The 10,405-nt window shown below is 42.7% G+C and overlaps 1 long non-coding RNA gene across 1 annotated transcript; it reads left to right on the top strand.

The window, feature by feature from the left end:
* Window positions 1-2,282: 2,282 nt before the first annotated feature.
* LOC308192855 lies at window positions 2,283-8,715 on the top strand. The gene is made up of 2 exons (XR_013949167.1): window positions 2,283-2,388; window positions 7,762-8,715. It is a non-coding gene; the product is annotated as an uncharacterized lncRNA (long non-coding RNA).
* The last annotated feature ends 1,690 nt before the right edge of the window (window positions 8,716-10,405 follow it).

Raw genomic sequence — 10,405 nt, 5'->3', positions numbered from 1 at the left:
TGGGTTTTAACTATGGGAGAACTACCAATATACAAGAAACTATTTATATAACTAATTGGTGTCTGGTTTTTTTGTTTGTTTGTTTATTTGTTTTTTGGTTGGTTGGTTGTTTTTTGTTTGTTTGTTTGTTTGTTGGTTTTTTCACAAGGGGTGTCACAGGATGACCATGAAGCTGGGATTTCCCTAGCTAATGTAAAAACCCTGACTGAGTGAGCCTGTTTTAATAAATCCTGCTAGACGGAAATTAGTGATGCATTAGGTCTGCTCTAGTCTTTCCATACCTATGGCGTAGCTAATTAATAGTCTGTGTAAACCATCCATAGATAAAGGCTGCTGAGGTCAGAAGTACATGGTTCAAATATCTGCTATATCTACCTTCCTATTCAGCAGTTTCCTGATATTTCATCCCCCCTCCTCAGTCTCCTTCAGTACTAGTACAGGGATGTGCAGCATGCAGCGCAATTCCTTTAGCATATGAGAGAAAGAGGTTGAGAGAAAAAAGACAGCCGGGCAGCATATGCTTCCTCTCCAGGCACATATCTTCCCTGAGAAAAAGAAAGGGATTGCTTTGGTACATGCTGTGTTGGCCTAGTCTTCGCTATTCTGGGAGATGGGATCAAACATACAGGCCTGATTCTGCCTGCAAGCCTCTTGCTGGGCATCCCTGCTCTATGTGGTGAAGCAGTGCTGAAAAGCAAAAGCTTACTAAGTAGAGATTTGGGGTTTGCAAAATGAAAGGGAATATAAGAAGAGAAAGGAAACAAATCCTTCTGCACCCTAGAGCAGTTGTTTGAAGTCACCCTGATTTTGCACTAGCAGAAATGAAGGTTGCTTCCTCTACAGTTCTGCACTGAGAATGGCCACTTCCAGCAAGACCTTATGCCCCTACATTGTCTGAGAACACACTCGCATTCCTACATGGCACCATCCAAAGAGATGAGCGATGGTGTCAGAAAGAAGACAACCATGGCAGCGCAGTACAGCACTGAGCAGCCTCTCCCAGCGCAGCTCATTTGCCTGGGTCCTGTGCCATACCGATGTGGTGACGCCGCTTCTGTTCCTGCAGCAACCTCATCCATTGCCAGCCCAGACATCTGGCACCATATCTCCTCACACAGACTTGTGTTAACTGTGAAATTTATGAACGGTAATTACCAGTCCACATTTCTAATTCCTTTTACTACTTATGAATCCGCTAAATACTAGGGAGGGTTAACCTTACGCCTCCACGGAAGGGCTGAAGTTAGACTTCTGTCTCTGAACCTGGAGTCTGATGCACACAGCGAAGATTTGTGCCTGTTAATATCTCTCTCGTATTTCTTCTTCGCCCTTTCTTCCTTCCTCCAGCATGTGCTGGCCAGACCTTCTCAAATAGGCACACAGCCACCTACGAGAGGCACCAATGTCATTTATTCACTGTGTTTGCAACAGTGACTGTTTGGTCACACAACAAGCCCAGGTGAAGAAGCAGTCTTCAAGTGGACCCTATCACCATCAGCATGACTCACCTGTGCTTGCACCTGAGGACAAACGAGCTGTGAAAACCTCTGAGAAATTTGGAAGCAGTGGCAGTGTGTTGTGGCATTGAATACCAGCATAGTAAACTCACCTCTGTAAAATGTTCCAATTTCACAATGTTTCAGCTACACACTACTAGAAAGCATCTAATATTAAGCCATCCATCACCATGGGCAGGCTTCTCATTCCTTTGCTACAAAGGCAAAAGTAGGTAACTTGCATGTGATTTATAGGGAAAACTCCAACTACATGAGTGCAACACACCCTGAGCCAGCAGCAGTAAATCCAAGCCCGCTGTGCTCTCAAGGGAATGCTCCATGCAGTAGCCTGAAAAATATGTGCAATGCCTTTGAAAATCCTGCGGTTGAGGTTTGGTAGAATATTTCTCACCAACATCCTATGTGGCTACCTGCCTGTGCCAAGAGACTACAGCAACAGCAGCAACTGCAAAACCTGCCTGGTATCAGGCCTTATATCGGACTTCCCAAATCACCTTCACATACAGTCAGAAGGTTATCTATGTATATTAAGTCTGTCTATATAAATTGAGAGAGCGAGAGAGAGAGAGAGAGAGAGAGAGAGAGATGATGATGATGATATCTAGCCTTGAAAAGAAGGATGCTGTAATTTTCTGGCTGAAGTGTTTAAAAATGTTATTGCAGGAATTTGGAGAAGTCCAGTTCAGATTACTAAGAGGAGAGTAAACAACCTCTGAGGCTGGTAAAGGACTAATATGAAACAAGAATTAGTAAAATGAATTATTCTGCATCTGGGCCCTGAGAACGTGGGACGGACGGGCAGGCAAAGTGACTGGAGCAGACAGTGAAATGTACTCAGGAAGAGGAGGAATTCAACTAGCTGTCATCAATTGTAAGTTGTTTTCCATTTTTATTTATGGAAATGAATTAACCACAACAACAAAAACAATTAAAATACTCTGCTCAACCCTGAATAAGAAAAGGAACTCATCCTTTCCCATCCAAATAACCCCGCAAAAAGTGCTTTGCCCCCAGTGAAGCTGCGGGGTGGCGGGAGAGCAAAGGGGAAGCAGATCCCCGTGGTGCAGCGCTGGGATGTGTCTCCGCCACCTCCAGCAGCCAGGCAGCAACAGGGCGGCTTGTCCTCAGGACAGGGAGCAGCAGGGCAGCCTCCTCCCCAAAGGACATGTCTGCAGGCCTTCTGGTCTTCCTGGGTCCATGGGCTGCTGCTGGCCACTTTTGCTCCAGCTGTGAGGGTTTGCTTTTCCCTGTGCTCAGAATGGACTGCTTCAGGTACAGCCTTCCTAGAAAGGTAAAGTCGATGTCAGTGTTTAAACTGATGCCATTTACCCCCCATCCTGTGTAATATAATCACCACTGCAGAGGGGAAGGAAGAATTAAATCACTCTCAGAAATCTGGGAGATGGCAGGTGTTAGCCTCTTTAATAAGAGTAATAAAAATAATGGCTTCTATTAATATTAGGCATCTGATTTCCAGTGCTGAAAAAGAAAAGTGCAATACCTGCCATTTTAAATTACTCCATTGTGTTTTTATTCCTTCCTCTCCCCCTGGGATTTCAAAAATCTTGACGAAATGTGTATGCACTCTTCAAATATTTCCTGAGGCCAGGGGGGTCCATATGCTCTTAGGAACAAGTTTTTTACCCTGTTGGTCATTCCTGATGACATTTAGATTTTCTGATTGGTATATGTTGGCCACACAAAGCTAGAAGATGATGGGGGTTTCCCCTTGCATATAAAGCAATACTTTCTATGGTTTCAGGGCAGCACAGAAGTAATACATTTTTTTACAAAGATTAAGCAGAACACTTCAGTGTTTGCATTTTGATTACAGACATAGCTCCTAAATTAGACTGTCGTTGTCAAGGTAAGAACGATATTTTATTTAAACTGCTGCTGAACATATGGTGTTATTTATGCATCAGATGTCCACAGCAGAAGGAAGTTTCTAAGTCTAATTTATGCTGTTAGTGAGTAGCCAGCAAAAAGATGAGACCTCACTGTTTTTACTAGCTAACAGAGTGCTGTTTTAGATTAAAATAGTTAAGGGATGTATTTTCTTGAAGGAAAAAAAAAATCTACACAGATTTGTACAGAAACCATGACTAATGTAAGTATAGATCTGTATCCTTCCTCTGCTGTCAGATCTTGCCTATGACGTGGTCTCTGTTTGTCCTCAGCAACCCTTTGCACATCATATCCCATAGCCTTTTTTTTTCTATCATTATTTTTGATGAAAGTATTATTTGAATGGATTGGGATGGAGGAGAGGCTATATGTGGGAAGGGTGGATATGTCTGTATTCATCTATGTGTCTTTATTCATGCATTGAGAATTAAGAAAGATTACTCTTTCACTTATATGGAACATGAAAGTGAGCTGAAGTCAAATTTCAAGTCATCTTTACTCTTAACCAGGGACAAATGGTGGACTTAATGTGAACCAATGCACACTGGGGATTTTTTTTAGAATAACAGGAAATGAGAGAGTACGTTAGAAAAAGTTAAAAAAAAACAAAACAAAAGCTTATAAACAATTTAAATATTTCTTCAGTTCCAAGTGTTCTCCCTTCCTCACCTTCCCAGTGCTGAGGGGGGATTTGAGCACCTATTATTCACCTTAGTGCATTTAACTCAGCTTTGTAGTTGGTCTTTAGAGCTACAAAAGCTCACTTCCTTTAAAGTTTGGCCCACCTAATTGCTCTTTATTGTCATTGCTTACTTCCACCAGAACATAGATTTATTTTGTTTAAATGTTAGCACTTATATTAAAGAGCTAGACGGGTATCTGCATTACAACAGACTCTGCTAAATATATGCAAGGTTTTGCTATTAGTCATTCAAAGGGAGCTGCTAAGTGTACTAACATGTGGGAATGGATGTAAGAATTTTACTTTTCAGACAGAACTTCTAAACTCTATCTGGAGGTGCCAGGCTGGGAAGGACAGGCAGAAAAGGCAGCAAGAAAGGGCTCCCCGAGGTGGCCCCAAAACAGTACCTCATTTGGGACATGGAATGGGTCAAGGGCTGGATGTGTCACCACTCCCATGCTTGATCAGCATAGAGAAAGATTGGTGGGGACCATCCAAAATGACTGGGAGGATGAGGCAGCTCGAGGTTTTTAAAGGGTATTTCATCAAGAGAGACTATTCATCAAAAATAGGTGCAGCACTGCTGCCTGTTGTTTGAAAGAATATGTGTGTGTTATTGCCACCTATTTCAGCTAATCTTTGCAAAGTTCTCAGGTTTCATTTTCAAAAGCATTAAGCACATGTTTATATACTATTCAGCACTGTTATGAAGATTTTTCAACAGGATATGAGCAAAGTCAATGAATCTGGAAAGCAGCCATCTGACAAGTCCTCTGAGCTGAAGTAAGGACATCAAGGAATGACATGGAAAGGGGCTGTGATGCTTCAAGGGCAGTGTATGGTAACACCAGCCTGCACAAATCAGCTAGGTTATTAGTCCAAGACCCAAGTGGGTCAGCGTCAGAATGACTGTATGCTGCCTTGTTCTCATGACATCCATTATTTATCAAATGACACCACTGAGCAAAGTGACTTTGGGTTACTTCTCCATCTTTTTTCTTAGCAGGCCTGGATCTGTCTAAAGTGCTTTTGCACAGGTACCAGAGCCAAGAGGAGATAGGACCTGACTTCACGTTGCCTTTAATACACATAAAATGCTCTTATTTATCCTCAAATACTGCATCTACAGAGCAAACGTGAGACATAGATGTGTGCTGTGCATGAATGCATGAAGCAGAGACACACCTGGCACCTCAGGCAGGGGTACTCACTCAAATTAGTATTTCACACATTGTGATCCACATGAAATGGCCCAATTTCATCAGAATCTGCATGTTTATTTATGCCAAGACCACTATATTTTAAAATACCTGAATATTTTAAACTCCAGTAAGTATGTGGCTATATTTTTTGATCTCATTTAGACTATTATAAAACCCAAATAGCTCCACTCAGTGAGACATTGGTGTAAATCAATAGGTCAGAGCTTGCTCTGCCAAACCTCCTTGGCTGTAGAAGTGAATAATAGTTTAGCCCTGTCATGAGATGATGGCTTCTCTGTTTGTTTCCCCTGCTTTGATGAGCAGGGATGAACCCGGGGCTTTGTTCTGACAGTGGCGGCCTGATAGTGCTGAAGCCATCTGCAAACAGCCCCTGACTTCTGGCCTACAAAACCGCAGCTATTCCATCCTCAGCTTCTATGAGCAGATCCTGCCAATCATGACAAATTGTGTGAAATTTGTGGTGAATTTGTGATGTGGAGAAAAGTCCACTAGGGACTAATTTGACACCATCAGATGCAATTTCCCTTTATTACCCTAAGGCAAGATTTAAACTAGATTCCAGGGGTGAGAGGTGACTCCATTAACCCGCAGCACTTGCTGCCACCTAGACAGTCCTGAGCACAGCGAAGCAGCCGTGTTGCTCTTGCTCTTGTTTTCTCATCTTTTCTGCGATTTTCATTTTAGGGTGGCACTTTTCATTTCCAGGCGGATACCTCTTTTCATAGTAGGGCTGACCTCTACCAAAGCCTTTCTGCAGCCTTTTTTTGGCACGAGAAAACCCAGACAGAGGTTCCATCTTTCCAACAGACCTGGGTAACCCCATGTGGTCGGGAGCAGGGAGGCAGGGCCGTGGAGGGCAGCGACACCAGGCCCCGGGTGATGCTCAGGCAGCAGAGGAAAGTGGGGTTGGTGAGGACGTGCACACCCATGGGATGCAGAGCCAGCCCAGACCCTGCGGGGCCATACCCACCATCCTGAAATGAGCCACAGGGTACGTGGGTGACAAGAGTAGACAAGGGCCATTACACCTCAGCTGAGCATCTGCATTTGAGTGACCACGTCCACGTGGTACTACATCCTCTTGCAGTTTGGGACAGCATGAGGCTTTCCAGGCTGGTTCTCACGGCACCAGCCCAGGCCCAGCAGGCCTCCTAGCTTGGGATTCACACTCAATAAACCAGTTTCTTCACTTCTGGATCCCAGCAGGCACTGGAGGCAGTAAAGCTCTATTCTCTTGAAATCACCCCTGAGCTATAAATCTTTAGTGTGCTGTTTGCTTGTGTGCCTATTTATATATGGTGTGTTTACCCTGCTGCCCACATGAGCTGCACACCAGTGACAAATAACTGTGCAGATGTTAATGCTGACTAACTGCATGTGAGATTGCAGAGTCACATCTATTGCCCGTCTTCTATTCATTCAAGACCCAGTTCTAACAAAGTACACTGTGAAAAGTCCATAAGGCAAGTAAGAACAGAGTTTGCTTAAGAGCTCAGTTTGCATATGCTTTCTTTCTCCCCACCCCCTACTTCCTACCCCCCAGTCCTCTTTTAAAAATTGAGCTGTTTAGTTCTCTGCCCATGTGTTTCTCCCTTTGACAGAGGCACTGGTTGCTACAGTTCGTGGTGCTTAAGTAAGGTTTTGCAAAGGACAGAAGCAGAGCTCTTCAGTGTTTTCAGTGATTAGTCAGAAAAGTGAGGACAAAAAATGAGAATTTTTCTCTTTAAGCTTGGGCATGAAGCAGACTCTTCTTAGGATGCTGAATGTAAGTGGTTTAGCTGAGCCAGGACTCCTGATGCAGCAGAGGCATAACCACCCTGAATGTGCAAATATTTCAGTGTCTGTCTTTGGCAATAATGTACAAGAGGCACTGCAGAGACAGGAACAAGAAACCCCAGCAGGACAGATGCAACATAATCTCCCTCAGTGCAGTATTCTCCATGGGTTTAATAGGTAGCATAAATCCTGAATGATGAGGTAGTCGTGTCTCTTTTCAAATGCCTTTTTACTTGTCAGGAAGAGCTGTTAAGTGAATTAAAATGAGCTAGTTTAAAGAAATTAAATAAAAATATTTATATAGGGAATTGGATAGGTTTGTCTTCACCTATTTAGCTAAATTAGGTGAAGCCAAAATGCTGGGGACTGATGATTATTGCAAAATAATCTGTATGAAGACTGGTTGTAAATTTAAAGTTAATTAGCTATCCCTAAATGGTTTTACATATAAGTGGACATTTTTGTCCTGAGGCAGACAACTGGAAAGATTTTGCAGGCTGGATCACCCAAGAGTACAAATCTGGGCCACAGTGCTTCTGATGACAGCAATGCATTTCTATGGTTAGCTAGCACCTTGTGGTGTTAGTGCTATTCAGTGTCCTTCAAGAACCATCCTTGACTTTTGTCACATCTTCTGCCTTTTTCTCCCTCCGAGGTACTGTGGGAGGCAGGCTCCACTGCCCTGTAAAAATGTTTGCCACACACTCCTCCAGGAGGAAACAAGTTGGAGGCATCTGCTTTCAAGATCAACAATTGGCTTGGGAAAGAAGAAGAAGAAAAGAAGAAAAAAAAAAAAAAAAAAGCAGTTTGAGCTGAATTACTGGCACTACTGTTTTCATCTCTCCACAACCTAGCTATGACTTGCAGAGCATCCTGAGTTAAGAGTTTATAATTCCAGCTGAACTTAATGGGATTATTTACACAAGAATTATGTTGCAATAGCTAATAGGCCTGCTTGTGGACAAGTCTGTTTTGCTGTGTCTGTACTGATTTTGATCCAAAGAACATTGCCACTGCTGCAGTTCCACCAGTAGGTAGGAACAACTGCAGCAGTGCTGTGAATGACCCCTGCTAATTGAACAGTAATATTGTCTAATTGTGGCCCAGGAGAGACTGTGGCTGCTGCCGACTTGTCCACACCAAATCTCCCAGCATCAGTACAGCAATGCAAGTTTTGCTGGTGGGCGGCTTGTAAGGATAACTGTGGACAGGTCCTCTCTGTTTCAGCTTTCTTCATGGACTTGATGATAACAATAATGGTATTTCTCAAAGTTACTGTAGAGACAAATGAACAAATGCTTATAAAGTGTTTTGAAGCAAAAGAATGTGAAATGTTCTATTTCATTATAAAGGGGTAGATGCAGCAAAGACAGCAGCTATGCTGCCTTTTCTTTAACTTAAGTAAAACATACTTTTATAATGTTTTACTGATGCTGGGTTTTGACTGTGAGAGAGGGCAGTCAATCAGTGTACATAAACAATGACACCAAGAGATGCACTTCCTCTTCATGAACTTTGGAAAAACTGATCCATCTCATGTAATAACAAAAAGAAAAAATAAGGAGGAGAGAGAGAGAGAGAGAGAGAGAGAAAAGGAAAGGAAAGGAAAGGAAAGGAAAGGAAAGGAAAGGAAAGGAAAGGAAAGGAAAGGAAAGGAAAGGAAAGGAAAGGAAAGGAAAGGAAAGGAAAGGAAAGGAAAGGAAAGGAAAGGAAAGGAAAGGAAAGGAAAGGAAAGGAAAGGAAAGGAAAGGAAAGGAAAGGAAAGGAAAGGAAAGGAAAGGAAAGGAAAGGAAAGGAAAGGAAGAAGGAAAGGAAAGGAAAGGAAAGGAAAGGAAAGGAAAGGAAAAGGAAAGGAAAAGGAAAAGAGAAAGAAAGAAAGAAAGAAAGAAAGAAAGAAAGAAAGAAAGAAAGAAAGAAAGAAAGAAAGAAAGAGAAAGAAAGAAAGAAAAAGAAAGAAAGAAAGAAAGAAAGAAAGAAAGAAAGAAAGAAAGAAAGAAAGAAAGAAAGAAAGAAAGAAAGAAAGAAAGAAAGAAAGAAAAAGAAAATATGTTCTTTGAGCCAATGTAAGGTGTAGGGCAATGTTTCATATTAACCCCAGCTTCCTCTTCATCCAGCTGACTTCTTTGAAAAACACAGCTATACCTAGTCCTACGGCCCATAGTGTTCCTCAGGGAAGCTCATTGTTATGGTTAGAAAGAGCTAAAGGAAAAATATTGCTGAGGAATTTAAACAGATTTTTTTTTCAACCTGGCAGCTTTGTAAGAAAAGGGGATGCATTGAAGTTGAAGTTTCTCATGGAGATAACTTTTTTTTTTTTTTATTGATGCTCTCAGGAAATATTGGAGAATTTCCAGCAAGGCCCAGACAGAAACCACTGGATTGCCTTGGGATGGGTTAGGTTAGGTTAGACCAGGGCACCTTCTGAGGGTATGGAGATCTAGAAATCAAACCCCTGTCCCACCTGGCTTGAAACAAGAATACCGATGTGGCTCACCCCTGCCATAGCCAGTGATTTCTGATCAATGACTTGCCCTTTCCCAAACCACCTGGAGACATGGAGACTGTCACAAAGGAAGAGAGATCTTCCAGCCTTCAGTGACAGAGATGTTCAGATGTTGTGTGGAGATCTGGCTACCCATCCCTGGGGCCAGTCAGAGAGACAGCCAGAGCTGCCTGAGCTGGCTGGGAGCCACAGAGCTTCTATGGAGCTCAAAGCCTGGTAAGAACAATGATGGCAAGACGCAAAGGATGGGCTGCAAAAGTCTGCATCAACATGGATGAACACTGCTAGGTCAGAGATGTCGCATTCAGTTTCTCCCTACAGGCTCAACAGCAAATGTAAAGACAAAGAGAAACATGAGCACGGTCTTCCCACACTACAGACATGCACCCTCATCACCGCCAGAGGCACAGGCATAGGAAGGAAGGGGAGCAGTGCTTTCTAGGGGCTTCTTCAAATTGCCTCAGGCCTCTGTGAAACAAAGCCAATAAGGATAATTTGGGAAATGAGAAATATCAGTTAGCTAAAATGGAATTTCCCATGCTCTACCAGTTGCCTGAACTCCCCTCTGCACTTTCTTTTGTACACAGCAGTGCAGAAGGGAAATTATTTCAACTAACTTCAGACACCTACATATTTTAGGGCACAATTCAACTCAGCTCTTTTAGACATCTAGCTCTTTAGACAAACAAATCACTTGTAGAAATCCCCTGTGTTTTCTCTTACTATGAAAGCTGCCCAGGTGACAAGTTCATATGCAGATATGTGGTCAGATCAATTCCACCCACAGGTGACTACT

The sequence above is a fragment of the Anser brachyrhynchus genome (assembly GCF_964034855.1).
Source record: "Anser brachyrhynchus genome assembly, chromosome: 3".
Classification (NCBI taxonomy): domain Eukaryota; kingdom Metazoa; phylum Chordata; class Aves; order Anseriformes; family Anatidae; genus Anser; species Anser brachyrhynchus.
The sequence above is the reverse complement of the archived record's forward strand: the minus strand, read 5'-3'. Positions and strand labels throughout refer to the sequence as shown.